The 16,487-nt window shown below is 44.5% G+C and overlaps 1 protein-coding gene across 1 annotated transcript in view; it reads right to left on the bottom strand.

Annotated features, from left to right (window-relative positions):
* LOC124775113 (centrosomal protein of 78 kDa) overlaps positions 1-16,487 on the bottom strand; it is a 132,006-nt gene that overhangs the window by 90,868 nt on the left and 24,651 nt on the right. The gene's annotated exons all lie outside the window — the stretch shown is intronic.

Genomic DNA, 16,487 nt, shown 5'->3' with positions numbered 1-16,487 from the left:
TGTGGTGGGCAAAATTTCATACAAAATGGATCTCATTTCAGGGCACGATTTTAGGAAGTCGTGGGCTTGTTGAAGTAGCTGATTGATACATTCAAGACCAGGATAATGCTGGGGTGACAAGTGGTGTGCTCCGAAATTGTTTTTTGGAGGGATCAGCAGTACCAGGAACTCTGCTTCTGGAATTGGCTGTTGGGATAATTATGTCCAGAGAAGGCTGAAGTGAGTGTGGTGGTGTATAGCAGTGAGTCTGCATTTGAACAATTACATTTGAAACTTCCTGGCACAATAAAACTGTTTACCGGACTGAGACTTCAACTCGGGAACTTCGCAGGAGAGCTTCTGTTAAGTGTGGAAGATAGGAGACGAGGTACTGACAGAAGTAAAGCTGTGAGGATAGCTCATGAGTCGTGCTCGGGTAGCTCAGATGGTAGAGTACTTGCCCACAAAAGGTAAAGCTCCCGAGTTTGTGTCTCGGTCCAGCACAGTTTTAATCTACTAGGAAGTAGAGTGAAAATTTCATTCTGAAAATACATTTGCCTTGAATGCCAAAGCTGTATGGGAGAGAACGTTTGACATGGAAGGGATGGAATCTGTCAAAATGTAAGTACTGTTACTTGTTAGTGGATTTTATGTGGACAGAAGAGTGTAGCTGGCCTTTGGTGACGATGAGATCAACATCAAGGGAAAGTGGCATGGGATCATGAATAGGACCATGTGAAATTTAATTGGGAGAAGGTATATTTAGAGATTCCAGGAACAGGTCAGCCTACCATGAATCCATATGGCAAAGATGTCATCAATGTCTCTAAGCCAAACCAGGGGCTGGAGACTTACGGGTCCCAGGAAAACCCCCTCGAAGTGATCTATGAAAACGTTGGCTTGGGAAGGAGCCATCCTGGTTCCCAAGGCTATACCCCAGATCTGTTTGTATGTCTGCCCATAAGAGGTGAAGTAATTGTTGGTAAGTACAACATTTATTAAGGTGAGCAAGAAGGATGTCATAGGCTTAGAATCAGGTGGGCACTGACTGAGGAAATGTTCAGCAGCTTCTTCTGGTTTTTTTCTCCTACCTTTTGACTCTTGTTTTTGCTACTCCCACCATTTCTGGTACTACAATCCATCCTCTCTTGCCATGATGAATCCCATCAGCTTTTAGGGAATGTAGAGCATGGAGTTCTGCAGAGGACAGGTCAGGGTCATGTTGTAGGGACCTGAGGAAAGGTTGTGAAGCTATGGTCAGGAATTCTTGGAAGACTTGTAAGGGATGATTCTGAGATAGTGGTGGTGGATCAAGTAGGGGTTGTGGTCGGAACTATTGAAGGCAGGGCTCAATGTCAGGTTTACTGTTGGAAAGGTTTTGGGGCTGGGTTGCAAAGTGATATTTTCAGATGACATTACGCGTGAAGGAAAGTAGATCCCTCACCAAAGCAGCATGGTTAAATGCAGCTTTAGGGCGGAAAGCGAGTGGGGAGGGGGGGGGAGAGGGGGAGGGGGGGGGGGAGTGCTTTGGACGAGAGGTTGAGAACACTATACTGATACTGTTGTGACTGGTTATCATGATTATCAGTAACTACAGGTCTGGGAGGCAATGGTCAAGGCTGTGAGATATTAGAGGTTGGCCAAGCTCAGTCTGTAAGAGAGGAGTGGTGGCTGATGGTGTGGTTGCTTGGGGAGCTGCAGTGGGATAGGAAGGGAAACACCACTGCTGAGGTAGTTTGGGAGAGGGTGGGACAGCTTTTTGAGGTGATGTTTGGCATGTTGTCGTAGTCTGAAGTTGGCTTGGCAAATGATACCATCCAGGCAAACACAAGAGGGCAGATAACTGCATGACCTAGTACAATGAGAGAAGTCTGGTGGGGTAGAAATCAGCAGATGAGGTATGTACGTCACAGATTAGTCGGGTAAGTGCAAGAGATTGCGTATTTGAAACTGTAAAAGAGGTTGGTGTAGAGTAGGATTACGACCAGAGGTAGGGACTTGCAATGACAGGCCTTTGAGAGTAACTCCAAGAGACAAGCATGTTTCAAGAAACAGAATGTGGGACCTTAATTCTGATAGTGCAAAAGCATGTTTTCGAAAAGAATGGATGTAATACGTGATGGGATTCATCATGGCAAGAGAGGGTGTTAGAAATGGTGGGAGTGGCAAAAATGGAAAAAAAGTTAGAAAAACAGAAGATAAGCAGGGGAATGGAAAAAAAGTTAGAAAAACAGAAGATAAGCAGGGGAAAATTCGGAAAAACCAGAAAAATTCGCATGAAAATCATGAGAACAGACAATGGTTAATAAGAGGATGAGAACAGACAATGGTTAATAAGAGGCAATGAGTGGGCGAGAATTTCTCACCACTAGAGTGGTCCATATGGAAAAAAAAAAAAAAAAAAAAACCAATTGATAGGCAAAGTTGCGAAAGGAGACAAAATTTTAAAAACTGGCCAGACAGAAAGAGAAAGTCTCAGGAGACAATGTAAACTACTTTTTTTGGCAAATAATGTAATTTAGGAGATGGCAGTAAAAGTTGATCATAGTGGTTTGGCGAAAAACAGACACACAAAAATGTGAAAGGGTTGCATGTAAACAGGGTAAGTGTAGGATAGGAAAGAAAACGGCTGTCAAATTTGAAAATAAATCGGTGAAAGATGATCAGGAGAATGCCCAGCAGTGTAGTGAATTCTAGGCAAATTCATAAATAACAGTGGAATTCTTATATGCAAATTCCCAAATAACAATGGACCCATCTATGTGCACAAAAACCATCACTAGAAAACATGTATGGACAAATATTTGATTAATCTGGGTGGTACGGATAAATAAACAATTGGAATACGAGCAAAAAAGGTAGAAAACAGACAGTAGTTTGAACAAGACAGCCAACAGCAAAGATTGACTAGAGGATTACATAAGAAGGAATGATGGCCACAAGGGCTAATATAACATTGAAAATATTCAGTTATTGATAATACAATGTAAATGGATAGATAAAAAAAGGATTGAACCTCCACAAGCTTTTGAAGCCAGTGGCTCTATCTTTTGGCAGAAGAGTTGAAGAGGAAGGAAGAGGGGTGAAGGAAAGGGACTGGAGAGGGTTAGGGTAATGGGTATGGTTTTGAAAAGTCACTCAGAACCTCAGGTCAGGGGACACTTGCCAGACGGGATGACAAGGAAAGACTGATTATTGGGGACTGCACCGGACAAGATTTGAAATCATGAGAGCATAAAGGTGGAAGACAGGGTAATATTTAAGACAAGATTACTACTAAAACATCATGCATGAGTTAATAAGAGTGTAAAGCGAAGTGCATTGTATGTAACAGAGGTGGAAGGGGACGACAAAAAATAGACATGTCAGAAAATGAAGGATTTAGAAAACTTAAATGGAGTGAAGAAAGGAGTTACTGTGAATAAATGCCCACCTGATTCCAAGCCTATGACATCCTTCTTGCTCACCTTAATAAACTTTATGCTTACCAACATTTACTTCACCTCTGAGGGGCAGGCATACAAACACATCAGGGGTATGGCCTTTGGAACCAGGATGGCTTCTTCCTATGCTAATCTTTTCATGGGTCACTTGGAGGGAGCTTTCCTGGAATCCATAAGTCTCCAGTCCCTGGTTCGGCTTAGATACATTGATGACATTTTTGCCATATGGATAAATGGTAGGCTGACCTGTTTCTGGAATCTCTAACTATAACTTTTACCAATTAAATTTCACATGGTCCTATTTGGAATCCCATGCCACTTTCCTTGCTGTTGATCTTACCCTCACCGAAGGCCAGCTACACATTTCTGTCCACATAAAATCCACTAACAAACAACAGTAACTACATTTTGACAGTTGCCATCTTTTCCATGTGAAACGTTCCCTCCCATACAGCTTTGGCATTTAAGGCAAATGTATTTGTTCGGATGCAGATTCTTAACAGCAATAAACCACAACTTTCACTTCAGCCTTCACTGGACATAATTATCCTAACAGCCTAGTCCAAAAGCAGATTTTCTGGGCCATCACATCCAATCCTGGTACTGCTGATCCCTCCAAAAAACAACTTTAGAGGACACCACTTGGCAGCCAGTATTATCCTGGTCTTGAGTGTATCAATCAGCTACTCAACAAGTCCATGACTTCCTAAAATCATGCCCATAAATGAGATCCATTGTGTCTGAGATTTTGCCCACCATACCTAAAATAGTTTTTCATTGCCCTCTCAATCTTTGCAATATCCTCATCAAACACTATGCTCCGTATGCACCCATCTCCCTAACCCTGTGATCATCCCTGGCGCAAGACTTGCCCTATGCACCACCACCACCACCACCACCTATTCCAGCACTTTAACTGGCAAAACATATACCAACAAAGGGAGGGGCCCCCTGTGAAACAAAACGCGTCATATACTGGATGGTATGTAAACACTGTTCAGCCTTTTATATTGGCATGATTATCACTCAGTTATCAGTCAGGATGAATGAGCATAGGCAGAGGGTGTATAAAGGCAACACACAATATCCTGTTGCAGAGCATGCTGTATAACATGACAGTCATGACCTTGGTGCCTGTTTCACCATACGCACCATCTGGATTCTTCCCCCAGACACCAGTTTCTCAGAACTCCGCAGATGGGAACTAGCACTACAACTTGGCCTTGGTTCCCACCACCCATCTGGCCATAATTTACATTAATTCCTTCCATGTCAGCATTTATTCACAGTACCTATTCCTTTCTTCACTCCAATTCAGTTTTCTACACCTTCCATTTTCTGACATGTCTATTTTTTGCTGCCCCCTCCCACCTCTGTTACATACAATGCACTTAGCTTTACACACTTATTAACTCATGCCTGATGTTTTAGTAGTAATCTTGTCTTATATATTACCCTGTCTTCCACCTTTAAGCTCTCAGGACTTCGATTCTCATCCGGAGCAGTCCCCAACAATCAGTCTTTCCTTCTCATCCCATCCAGTAAGTGTCCCCTGACCCGGGGTTCTGGGTGACTTTCCTAAACTGTACCCATTTCCCTAAACCTCTCCATTCATTTTCCTTCACCCCTCTTCCATCCTTTTCACTTTATCCACTAGAAGAAGGAGCCATTGGCTCTGAAAGCTTGTGAAAGTTCAATCCTTTTGTGTGTGTGTGTGTGTGTGTGTGTGTGTGTGTGTGTGTGTGTGTTCCGTGTTCCCCTGCCGCCGCTTGGCGAGTAGGTTTTACATTAAATATTGAGACTGTGTCACAAAAGAAGCCACCTAAGTATGAAGCAAGGACCAACTGATAAACCATGACTACGGCCACATTCTCAGTATGGCCTGGGAACCTACTATCTGTATAATTAATAAGAAGAATGAGGTACTCATCAAACACAACAAGATGACTTTCAAGATGGGGGATGAGTCAACAGCTACGTCACTGATACTATCTCTGCCGCCTCACAGTTACCGGCTGAACACATATTCCTCCAGGTATTCAGTTTGATAGTGCACCTGACGGTAGCGACAGTGTAGCTTGTCAAAATATTGTGCCCTTTGGACACTGACAACTGTCAGTACACCCATGGACTGTTCTGTCAATAAATGTGCAGGGAGGGAGGGGGGGGGGGGGGGGGGGGGGGGGGGGGGGGGAGTTACAGAATCACAGTTCAAAATTCTGTTTATGTGGAATTTTATTGCAATGTTATCTCATTACAGTGTGTCAACGCAATGCCTCACTCAGTATTCATCTGCTGATAAAGTACCCACTTTTATACTGTACAGTATGATTGGACTAATGTCACTGGAACTTCAACCAAGGGAAAGGTGAAACATATTTCTAATAGCACTAGTGTACTAACATTTCAAGAAAATTCAGAGTTCTTATAGCCTTGTGGGGTTTTATTTTGAGAAAATGCAGTCTTGTTATAACATTTTGATATGTATTACAGTCTGTTGGTTTTTTAATGCACAATATAGGAAGATTTTTTTTTACAGGAGGCTAGGGAGTAGGTAGGATCAAATGGCAGACTCCTCGAATGATGCGCCAGATTGTCGCAGTGTGAGAATGGCCAGGCAAGCAGGAGCCCAGAAACTGTGGGGATTCACCTATTATGATTGGTACCAAGAAGCGAAGCTTTTATCATTTATATTTACTGTTTAAATATTAATATATAGCTCCACCATGCTGACGATGTTACTTGCAATGAGAACTTACTAATAATAATTTCAACATTGTTCAATTCAACAGGAAATGATAATTAGAAATTTTAGTTATTGGCAGTGCTTATTGATGGAAGGATAAACCAAACTGCTAAGATAGCTCATTACTAGTCTATGATTGGTTTCCAAGGAGGCAATACATGAATCCACATGTGAAATCTGATCCCATGTAAAGATGGATCAGTTTGTTGTGAAACTGTCTCAGATGACATACTTGTGCAGCGTTGTGTTAGTTCAAGGCACGTTACAATCAGTCTTCGAGATGCCAACATGCCAACTAGTGTGTGAAGTGTAACTCTACATAAAGATAGAATTAATCGTTAAAGTTGCCTCGGAAAACGTGTTTGTGCGATCTCACTTTGGTTCTATGATTGTGTGAAGCATTTCTGTGACTTTTGTGGTACTCAGGAACTAATGATTAATGACCGGGAATCTTGTTATGAATATTGATGATAGATTGGCTCTAGAAATTGTATTACTAATTTTGTGATTAATGAAATAAACAAAATTAGTTGGCATCCAAATTTTGATGGTTCTTATTATGCTTAGCGTTTAAACCTACCCACTTGTTTCATTATGCACTATTTACGGCACAAGTGTTAGAGCTTGGAACCAACTGAGAAGAAACCAAGCAGGACAATGGCTACGGGACATCTTTGGAAGACATGAGGTAAGCAAGTTGCTCCAGCAGTGTTTGTTTATCCCAGCATATCTTTAAGGTGATAAGTTTCATTTACTGTAACCCACAGCTTATGGAGGTCAAATCTGCATTTATGTGAGACTATATTTTACGGCAGTCCCTAATTTATATTACAGCATATCAGGATATTTTAGTATGCTGAGACGTGTAGACAGTTTTAAAATCATGGTGAAATATTTGGACGAAACATTTATCTAATGACCTGTCAATCTACAATAGTGGCACTTAATAAAAGAGAAAGTTCATTTTTACTGACATGTTTCAAGAAATTGTTTGTCTCTTGCAAAGAAAATATTATGCCATTAGTCTGGTGAAAAATTTAGTGTCAGTGCTATGTAATCTACAAAAAGGAAAAGAGCATGTCACATGAAAGCCCCAAAATGCAAGTAGTGAATTTTGTGGGTTTTCAGTTACAAGATAAGGTTAACACAAGTAAGTTGCACTAGGGCTAATGATTAACATTATGAATTTAGTTCTTGTAAAGCTAAAATTGCAGGAAGAGATTTAACAGTTTATTTTCCACATTTCCATGCGTACTCTGCAGGCCACCATATTACATATGGCAGAGAGTATCTTGCACTACAGATGTACAACAATGGCAAACTATCAATGCTGATAATGATTTCTGCATCTTAACATCAGTATTTGACAATAATCAACCCCAAAACACCAATGTTAAATGATAAATTTATAGAATGGGATTAAAAGCAACATACAAATACATCTAATATCACACTTATTAATCATTGAATACAGCAATAATCAACATTACATATTGTACAACTTTATGTTTAAAGACTGTTCAAAACAGTTCCAAGATATGTTTCCCCTTCTGTCTACTTTTTTTTTCTTTTAAGCAGAGAGAACATCTTGCTTTTGAGAACAGAATTTTCAGAAGCTGACAACAAAGCTATACAGCTCAAATACTTCAGTGCAATTTCTTGAAGCTTTGGATATGAAGTACTGACGATGTAATGAACCAATGTGGTGTTGAAATGCGATGGTAGGTCCATTTCTTTTTTTTTTTTTTTTTTTTTTGTGGTTTTAGGGCGCAAAACTTCTATGGTCATTAGCGCCCAACCCGTGACGTAGAAAACAGGAAAAAAACGAAATTTAAAATCAGCAGCAATGGGAACAAAGTCATAAAATTGGAGAAACTAAAGGCAGAAGGAATGCTTAAAAATCCACTATAGAAAGGGGTTGGTTGTCCCCCAAAAAAAGCTTCAAATGACTGACGTCATTTCACTGTCACTAATAAACTGTAGAACGCGGTCAGCTGAGCGCGTGTCATCTGCTAAAATCGACGATAGATCAGGCGATAGCTGTAGACGGGAGCGTAACGGATTAAAATAGGGGCAGTCAATTAAAAGGTGTCTGACCGTCCACAGCTGAGAGCAGTGGGGACAGAGTGGGGGAGGATCACCGCTTAAAAGATGTCGATGACTAAAAAGACAGTGCCCTATCCGGAGTCTAGCTAAAATTACCTCCTCCCAACGACGCGTTCGGGAGGAAGAGGTCCAAGCGCAAGGAAGGGCTTTCACTTCCCGCAATTTATTATGGGGAAGTGTTGACCAATGCGCATGCCATAAATGAGCAACTTGGCGACATAAACCGCTCCGTAGATCGGTAAACGGAAGAGACTGAATAGCTAGCCGAGGAAGAGAGACTGCAGCCTTGGCCGCTATATCGGCCGCCTCATTTCCACAGATACCAGCGTGTCCCGGGAGCCAGAGGAACGCCACTGAGACGCCCCCCAGGTGGAGCAAGCGCAGACAGTCCTGAATCCGGTGGACCAGAGGGTGCACAGGGTAAAGAGCTTGGAGACTTAGGAGAGAGCTGAGAGAATCTGAGCAGATTACGTACTGTATCCGCTGATGGCGGCGGATGTAGTGGACAGCCTGGAGAATAGCGTAAAGCTCTGCAGTATAAACCGAACACTGGTCAGGAAGCCGAAAGTGATTTGGGGTGTCGCCAACAATATAGGCACTCCCTACACCTAACGATGTTTTCGAGCCATCGGTGTAAATAAATGTGGCTTCCATCATTTGTGCACATAGAGCAGCAAATGCCCGATGGTAAACAAGTGTAGGGGTACCATCCTTGGGAAATTGACATAGGTATCTGAGCAAGTCGATCCGGGGACGGAGCCAAGGCGGTGCTGTACCCCAAGTTGTCAAGAAGGTTTTAGGAAAGCGGAAGGAAAGAGAATGGAGCAGTTGACGGAAGCGGACTCCCGGGGGTAGTAGGGAGGAGGAGCGGCCTGCATACCCGACATCAAAGGAGGCGTCGAAAAAAAGGTCATGGGCTGGATTAGCAGGCATGGAAGACAGATGGCTAGCATAACGACTCAGAAGGACTGCCCGCCGATTGGACAGCGGAGGTTCAGCAGTCTCAGCATAAAGGCTTTCCACAGGGCTGGTGTAAAAAGCTCCAGACACTAAACGTAATCCACGGTGGTGGATAGAGTCGAGACGCCGAAGAATAGACGGCCGAGCAGAGGAGTAGACCATGCTTCCATAATCCAATTTCGAGCGCACTAAGGCGCGATAGAGGCGGAGAAGGACCACTCGGTCCGCTCCCCAAGAGGTACCATTCAGGACACGGAGGGTGTTAAGGGAACGCAGACAGCGAGCCGAAAGATAGGAAACGTGGGAGGACCATCACAGTTTTCTGTCAAACATAAGACCCAAGAATTTAGCGACGTCGGAAAACGGAAGGTTGACAGGACCTAGATGTAAGGAGGGCGGAAGAAACTCCTTACGTCGCCAAAAATTAACACAAACGGTCTTACTGGGTGAGAAACGGAAGCCGGTTTCGATGCTCCACGAGTGGAGGCGATCGAGACATCCTTGAAGACGTCTTTCAAGAAGGCTGGTCCGTTGAGAGCTGTAGTAGATCGCAAAATCGTCCACAAAGAGGGAGCCCGAGACATCAGGAAGGAGACAATCCATAATTGGATTAATGGCGATGGCAAACAGTACAACACTCAGCACGGAGCCCTGGGGTACCCCGTTTTCTTGGGAGAAAGTACGGGAGAGAGTAGTGTTCACCCGCACCCTAAATGTGCGCTCTGCCATAAATTCGCGAAGAAAAAGGGGCAGCCGGCCTCGAAAGCCCCAAGAGAACAGTGTGCGGAGGATGCCTGTCCTCCAACAGGTATCGTATGCTCTCTCCAGATCAAAAAATATTGCTACCGTTTGGCGTTTCCGGAGGAAATTGTTCATGATATAAGTGGAGAGAGCAACAAGATGGTCAACGGCAGAACGATGCTGTCGGAATCCGCATTGGGCTGGTGTTAGAAGACTGCGGGATTCCAGCCACCAAGCTAAACGGTAATTCACCATACGCTCCAAAACCTTACAGACACTACTCGTGAGAGAAATGGGGCGATAGCTAGAGGGGAGATGTTTGTCCTTTCCAGGTTTCGGAACGGGAACGACAATAGCTTCCCGCCATCGCCTGGGAAAGGTACTGTCGGTCCAAATTCGATTATAAAGGCGAAGGAGGTAACGCAGGCTATGGGTGGATAAATGCAGCAACATTTGGACATGGATACCATCTGGTCCTGGGGCGGAGGAGCGAGAAGAAGAGAGTGCATGTTGGAGTTCGCGCATGGAGAAAACAGTATTGTAACTTTCGCGATTTTGAGAGGAGAAAGCAAGATGTCGCACTTCCGCTGCACGTTTCTTCGGGAGAAACGCTGGCGGGTAATTTGAAGAGCTCGAAATCTCAGCAAAGTGCTGACCCGATGAGTTAGAAATTGCGACGGGGTCCACGAAGGTATCATGCGCGACAGTGAGCCCAGAGACCGGGGAGAAACTAGGCGTGCCTGAGAACCGTCGAAGCCGACTCCAAACTTCCGAGGAGGGAGTGAAGGTGTTAAATGAGCTAGTAAAGAATTTCCAGCTTGCCTTCTTGCTATCGCGGATGACGCGACGGCATCGCGCACGGAGCTGCTTATATCGGATACAGTTGGCCAAGGTTGGACGGTGACGGAAAATGCGAAGAGCACGTCGCCGCTCACGTATTGCGTCACGGCATGCCTCGTTCCACCAAGGAACTGGGGGGCGCCGGGGCAATTCGGAGGTGCGTGGTATTGAACGTTCCGCAGCTGTGAGAATAACGTCGGTAAAATGTGTGACCTCATCGTCGACGCTGGGAAAGCGACGGTCATCGAATGTCGCTAGAGACGAAAAAAGTGTCCAATCGGCTTGGGCAAACTTCCAGCGTCGCGAGCGCATATATGGCAGTTGAGGCTGCAGTCGAAGAACACATGGAAAGTGGTCACTCGAGTGTGTATCATCAAGGGCGAACCATTCGAAGCGCCGAGCTAGCGGAACAGTACCGACCGCAAGGTCCAAATGAGATAAATTTGCCGTGGAGGCAGACAAAAATGTGGGGACCCCAGTGTTGAGGCAGACTAGATCCGCTTGGTGGAAAACGTCTAGCAATAGTGAACCACGTGGACAAGGATGTGGAGATCCCCAAAGCGGGTGGTGGGCATTGAAGTCCCCAACCAGCAAATAGGGGGGTGGAAGCTGATCAAGAAGATGAAGGAGATCAGCTCGTGCCAGTGGTGTAGAAGATGGAATGTATACCGTACAAAGAGAGAACGTGTATCCAGAAAGGGAAAGACGGACGGCGACAGCTTGGAAGGAAGTGTTTAAGGGGATTGGGTGATAATGGAGAGTATCATGGAGCAGAATCATGAGTCCTCCATGGGCTGGAGTGCCTTCAACAGAGGGGAGGTCATATCGGACAGACTGAAAATGAGGGAGAAGAAAGCGGTCATGGGGACGCAGCTTTGTTTCCTGAAGACAGAAGATGACCGGCGAGTAGGATCGTAAGAGGATCGACAATTCATCCCGATTGGCGCGAATGCCGCGGATATTCCAGTGGATAATGGACATAGGGTGAACAGAAAATGGAGAAACGTGACCAAGGGTGCTGTCAACTCAACGACTGCTCAGAGCTTGCGACCGACAGCATGGAATGGCATTCAGTCGAAGGCAGAAGATCCTGATCCATAGGTTGGTCAGGAGCAGCTCCTGCCACCAACGATCGGCCAGTTGACCGGCCACCAGCAGTGCGCCTCGGCGACACAGAAGATGGCCGAGGGCGATTTCCGCCAGGTGGTGCTGTAGATGGGACACGCCTTGGCGGAGAAGGAGAGGAACTGTGTTTCTTCGTAGCCTTCTTGGAGGTATGATGTTTAGATGAAGGAAAACCCAATGGTTGTGAAGTTGCAGTACGTAAAAATTCTTCACGAGAATGCTCTTTTTTCGAAGACTTGGCGTCTGACTTTTGGGCTCGAGATTTAGCAGAACCCGACGAAGGGTGAGCCAGAGAGTGGGCAGGCGAAAGTGGTGAGGTTGAACGGGCGATCTTTGCGCTGGCCGATCTGACGACCGTGGTACTAAATGTGAGGTCGCAAGTCTGCGTGGCCGCCTCCTTTGTTGGCCGAGGAGAAGCAAGGACAGTGCTGTATTTTCCTTTCTGAGGCATGGTGGGCTGTCGACTGGCGAGTAACTTTCGAGCAGCAAAGGTCGACACCTTTTCCTTCACTCTTATTTCCTGGATGAGCTTTTCATCCTTAAAAACGGGGCAATCTCGAGAGGAAGCAGCGTGGTCACCCATACAGTTGATGCAGTGAGGGGATGGAGGTGGACAAGCACCCTCATGGGCATCCTTGCCACACGTAACACATTTGGCCGGATTGGAACAGGACTGGCTGGTGTGATTGAACCGCTGACATCGATAGCAACGCGTAGGGTTTGGGACATAAGGGCGAACGGAAATTATCTCATAGCCTGCTTTGATTTTTGATGGGAGTTGAACTTTGTCAAATGTCAAGAAGACAGTGCGGGTTGGAATGATGTTCGAGTCAACCCTTTTCATAACCCGATGAACAGCGGTGATGCCCTGGTCAGACAGGTAGTGCTGAATTTCTTCGTCAGACAATCCATCGAGGGAGCGTGTATAAACGACTCCACGCGAGGAATTTAAGGTACGGTGCGGTTCCACCCGGACAGGGAAGGTGTGGAGCAGAGAAGTACGCAGCAATTTTTGAGCCTGGAGGGCACTGTGTGTTTCTAACAACAGGGTACCATTCCGTAATCTGGAACAAGACTTTACAGGACCCACAATTGTGTCGACACCTTTCTGAATAATGAAAGGGTTGACCGTGGAAAAGTCGTGACCTTCGTCAGACCGAGAAACAACAAGGAACTGTGGCAACGATGGAAGAACCGTCTGTGGCTGAGACTCAGTGAACTTACGTTTGTGAGCAGACATAGTGGAAGGTGAGGAAACCATTGCGGAAGAATCCCCCATGATTACCGGCGTCTCCGATGGCGCGCTCCTCCCTTGTGGGGGCCCTCACCGAGGGCACACCCGCCTTAGGTGATTGTTCACACCTCAGGTCACACCTCCCGACAAACGGACGGAGGGACCAATCGGCACTTTCGGAAGGTATCAGCTCGGGTAATCACCCCTCCCTGGGCCTGGCCGTTACCAGGGGGTACGTACGTGTCCTACCTGTCTACCCGGGGCGGGGAATTACGCGTTACCCCGTCACCGGCTACGCATGGAAGTGCGTGGGTCGGCCTTCAGACACGCACAGGGAGGAAAAAAGGGAAAGGAAAGAAAAGGGGGTCTCAAACGCCGCAGCGGAGAAAAGGGCAAGGAGAAGAGGGAAGGAAAAGAAGGACAGAGGAAGGACAAGGACTTGCAAGTGTAAAAGCAAGGAATTTGGAACAGTTTCGAGCGTCCGTCTCCGGACGTAGGCACAAACCATACTCCCAGAGGGGGAGAAAGGGAAGGAAAGAAACAGAGGTGAGGGGGGGGGGGGGGGCGAAGATGGGGGACGGGGAGGGATGTGGAGAGGGAAGGGAAGGTATGCAGCCCGGAAAGGAAGGAGGGCCACATTAGCTCGGGGTCCCGTGCTCGCTACGCACGTGTCCACAAAAGAGTTGTGGACCCCCTGGGGGGAGGTCCATTTCTGTTCCAGCTTGCAAATTACTCTTTTCTTGTTCTGTTTTATAAAGTTCACTCCATAAATCAAATTGGTTTAACTGTTTTCCTGCAATATGTCAATGTGTTGCCCATCCTCACTGACAGTCGTTTCAACAGCTGCAAGCAAATCCTTGATGGTTTTGATTACAGCTGAACATGCTAAAGCTTCTTGAAAGGCTATGTTCTTGAGCCTAGGTTTGAGCAATATTAATGTGGCTAATATTTTAAAATATTCAGCTCGTAGTAAGTACTTTTTGATTTATGTTATAATGTTACTCTTCATCTTACCTGCAACAGTCTGTATTTGTTGCATGACAGATATTTTGATATTAAACATACTAATAATTAGTATTACTTTACTGTTGCATTGCACTTTTATACATGAATTTCACAAGTATCCACTTTTATAGGCAGCAGAATGACACAAACACATGTTGTTTGTACAATATATGGAGCTGTTAGCATTGCAGAGGCACTAGAACAACAGTCAATGATATTATTAATCACTGGATGCAGTTGAAAAATCTTTCAACTCTATTAAATGTTGAAAACCATCTAGTGGATCCTTGTTGAACAAGTTTGAGGTTTGACTCATTTCTTAGCTCATCACTTGGTACTACACTTTGTCTGAATCATATTATGATCCTTTTCACAGCAGTTATCAGCTCAAAGAGTTGATAAGTTTTCTTGGGACATTTTTTTGCCAATCAAATTCAACATGGGGCAAAACATAATACACAACTAGTTCCAAATGATATTTTCACCCCTGTAACCCTATTTCTTCTTGCATTGGACACCACTACAAGCATTATACTGGTATTTATTTCCCATTCTTTACAGGTCTGCAACAAAATGTTCAAAATATACATTAGAACTCATAGGTATCAACAGTAGCCATTTTCATTTTATCGCTGCATCATGCCTGTTCAAATATCTAGCATGAGAGTTAAACTGTCCAAATTCTGAATTTTATTTTTGAAGCAGTTCTCAGTAATTTAAAATTGATTTTTTAGCATACTCTTGAATGTCTGGCTCAACAGTAGTTCAGACAAAGATGCAATGACGTTAAGCAGATTTAAAATGCCTTCACTTCCAAAAATTTCAAAAAGATGTGCATCTTTACAAATCATGTACAAAATTGCAAACAATGGTAACTCCAGATTGGAATATCAACAATATAGGGAAAAGATATATTGCTACTTAGCTTAGAGATGACATTTCAAGTAGCAGGCACGTAAACTCAAAAAACACTAAGACACCAGCTTTCAGTCACAGCCTTCATCAATAAAAGAAAAACACACACACACATTTACTCACACAAGCAATCACACCTCAAGCACACTGACCGCCATCAGTGACAACTTGGACCGAGCTGCTGGTGATGGCAGGCAGTGTAGGTGTACTTTCTTGTGTGTTTCTGTTTCTTTTTCTGATGAAGGCTGTAACTGAAAGCTAATGTGTAAGTGTCTTTTATTTGTGTCTGTCTGCAACTTAACATGACATCTTTAGGGTAAGCAGCAATCTATCTTTTCCTTACTTTGTTGATGTACAAAACTGCTTTAGGTAAGTATACACCTTCCAGTCCAGTTTCTGAACCATATTCTGAAATATCTCAAAAGCTTGAACTCAGTGTTGGTTGAAGAGGGTTTTTAGACCTTATCTTATTCACCGTCATTTCAAATATTGTCCCCCCTTTCCTTGTGGCCTTATTTGACAAGTAGAAAACGTGTTGCACTGGTGTTGTTATGAGCTATGTTTAGAAAAAATGATTTGTCAAGTGATGGAAAAATTATTGACAGTAATAACAAATTTGATTCCCTTTTCTTTTCTTCCATTTCAACTTTGAAAGTCAATATTTTGTCCTTAATATCAATTTTATAATGTTTCAAAGAGTTCAGCATTGAAATGAAATGAGATGCTGATGTTTGTAACCACTAAATCAATGCTCAACGAACATCCCTACCTTGCACTGCTGGTAGCCATTCCCTTTCCTGTTCCCCTTGAAAATGGAGCAAGGGAAAAGTGACTATCTACATTCTTCTATATGTATATCATGTATCATTATGCTCATAAATGAATAATGTCCTACCCACAATACTTCCCGCCTGACTTAAAGTGGTATTCCGCTGCACACTCAATGTACGCAATACCCTGGTCCACCACATCACTCCTGCTCCCAAACCCTCCCACATGGATCACATCCCAGTGGAAGACCCAGGTGCATGACCTGTCTGATCATACATCAGGCACATCTTACTCCAGTCCCATCACAGGCTCATCCTGTCACATCAGAGACAGGGTCACCTGTGATAGGTGGCATGTCATATGCCAGCTCTGCTGCAATTTCTGCACAGAATTTTAGGTACACATGACCACCAACCAAATGTCCACTCTAATGAATGGCGACTACCAAACTGTGGCCAATGGCAAAGCTGACTACCCAGTGGCAAAACACACTGATGAGCACAACATGCTCGATTTCAATGGTTGTTTCAAAACCAATGCCAACTGGATCCTTTCCCCCAGCACCAGCTTTTCTGAACTTGCAACACACCCCTGATTCCTGTAATCCTGTCCTCAGTCTCTG

Source organism: Schistocerca piceifrons, chromosome 2 (assembly GCF_021461385.2).
Source record: "Schistocerca piceifrons isolate TAMUIC-IGC-003096 chromosome 2, iqSchPice1.1, whole genome shotgun sequence".
Taxonomy (NCBI): domain Eukaryota; kingdom Metazoa; phylum Arthropoda; class Insecta; order Orthoptera; family Acrididae; genus Schistocerca; species Schistocerca piceifrons.
This window is presented reverse-complemented; position numbering and strand designations above follow the sequence as displayed.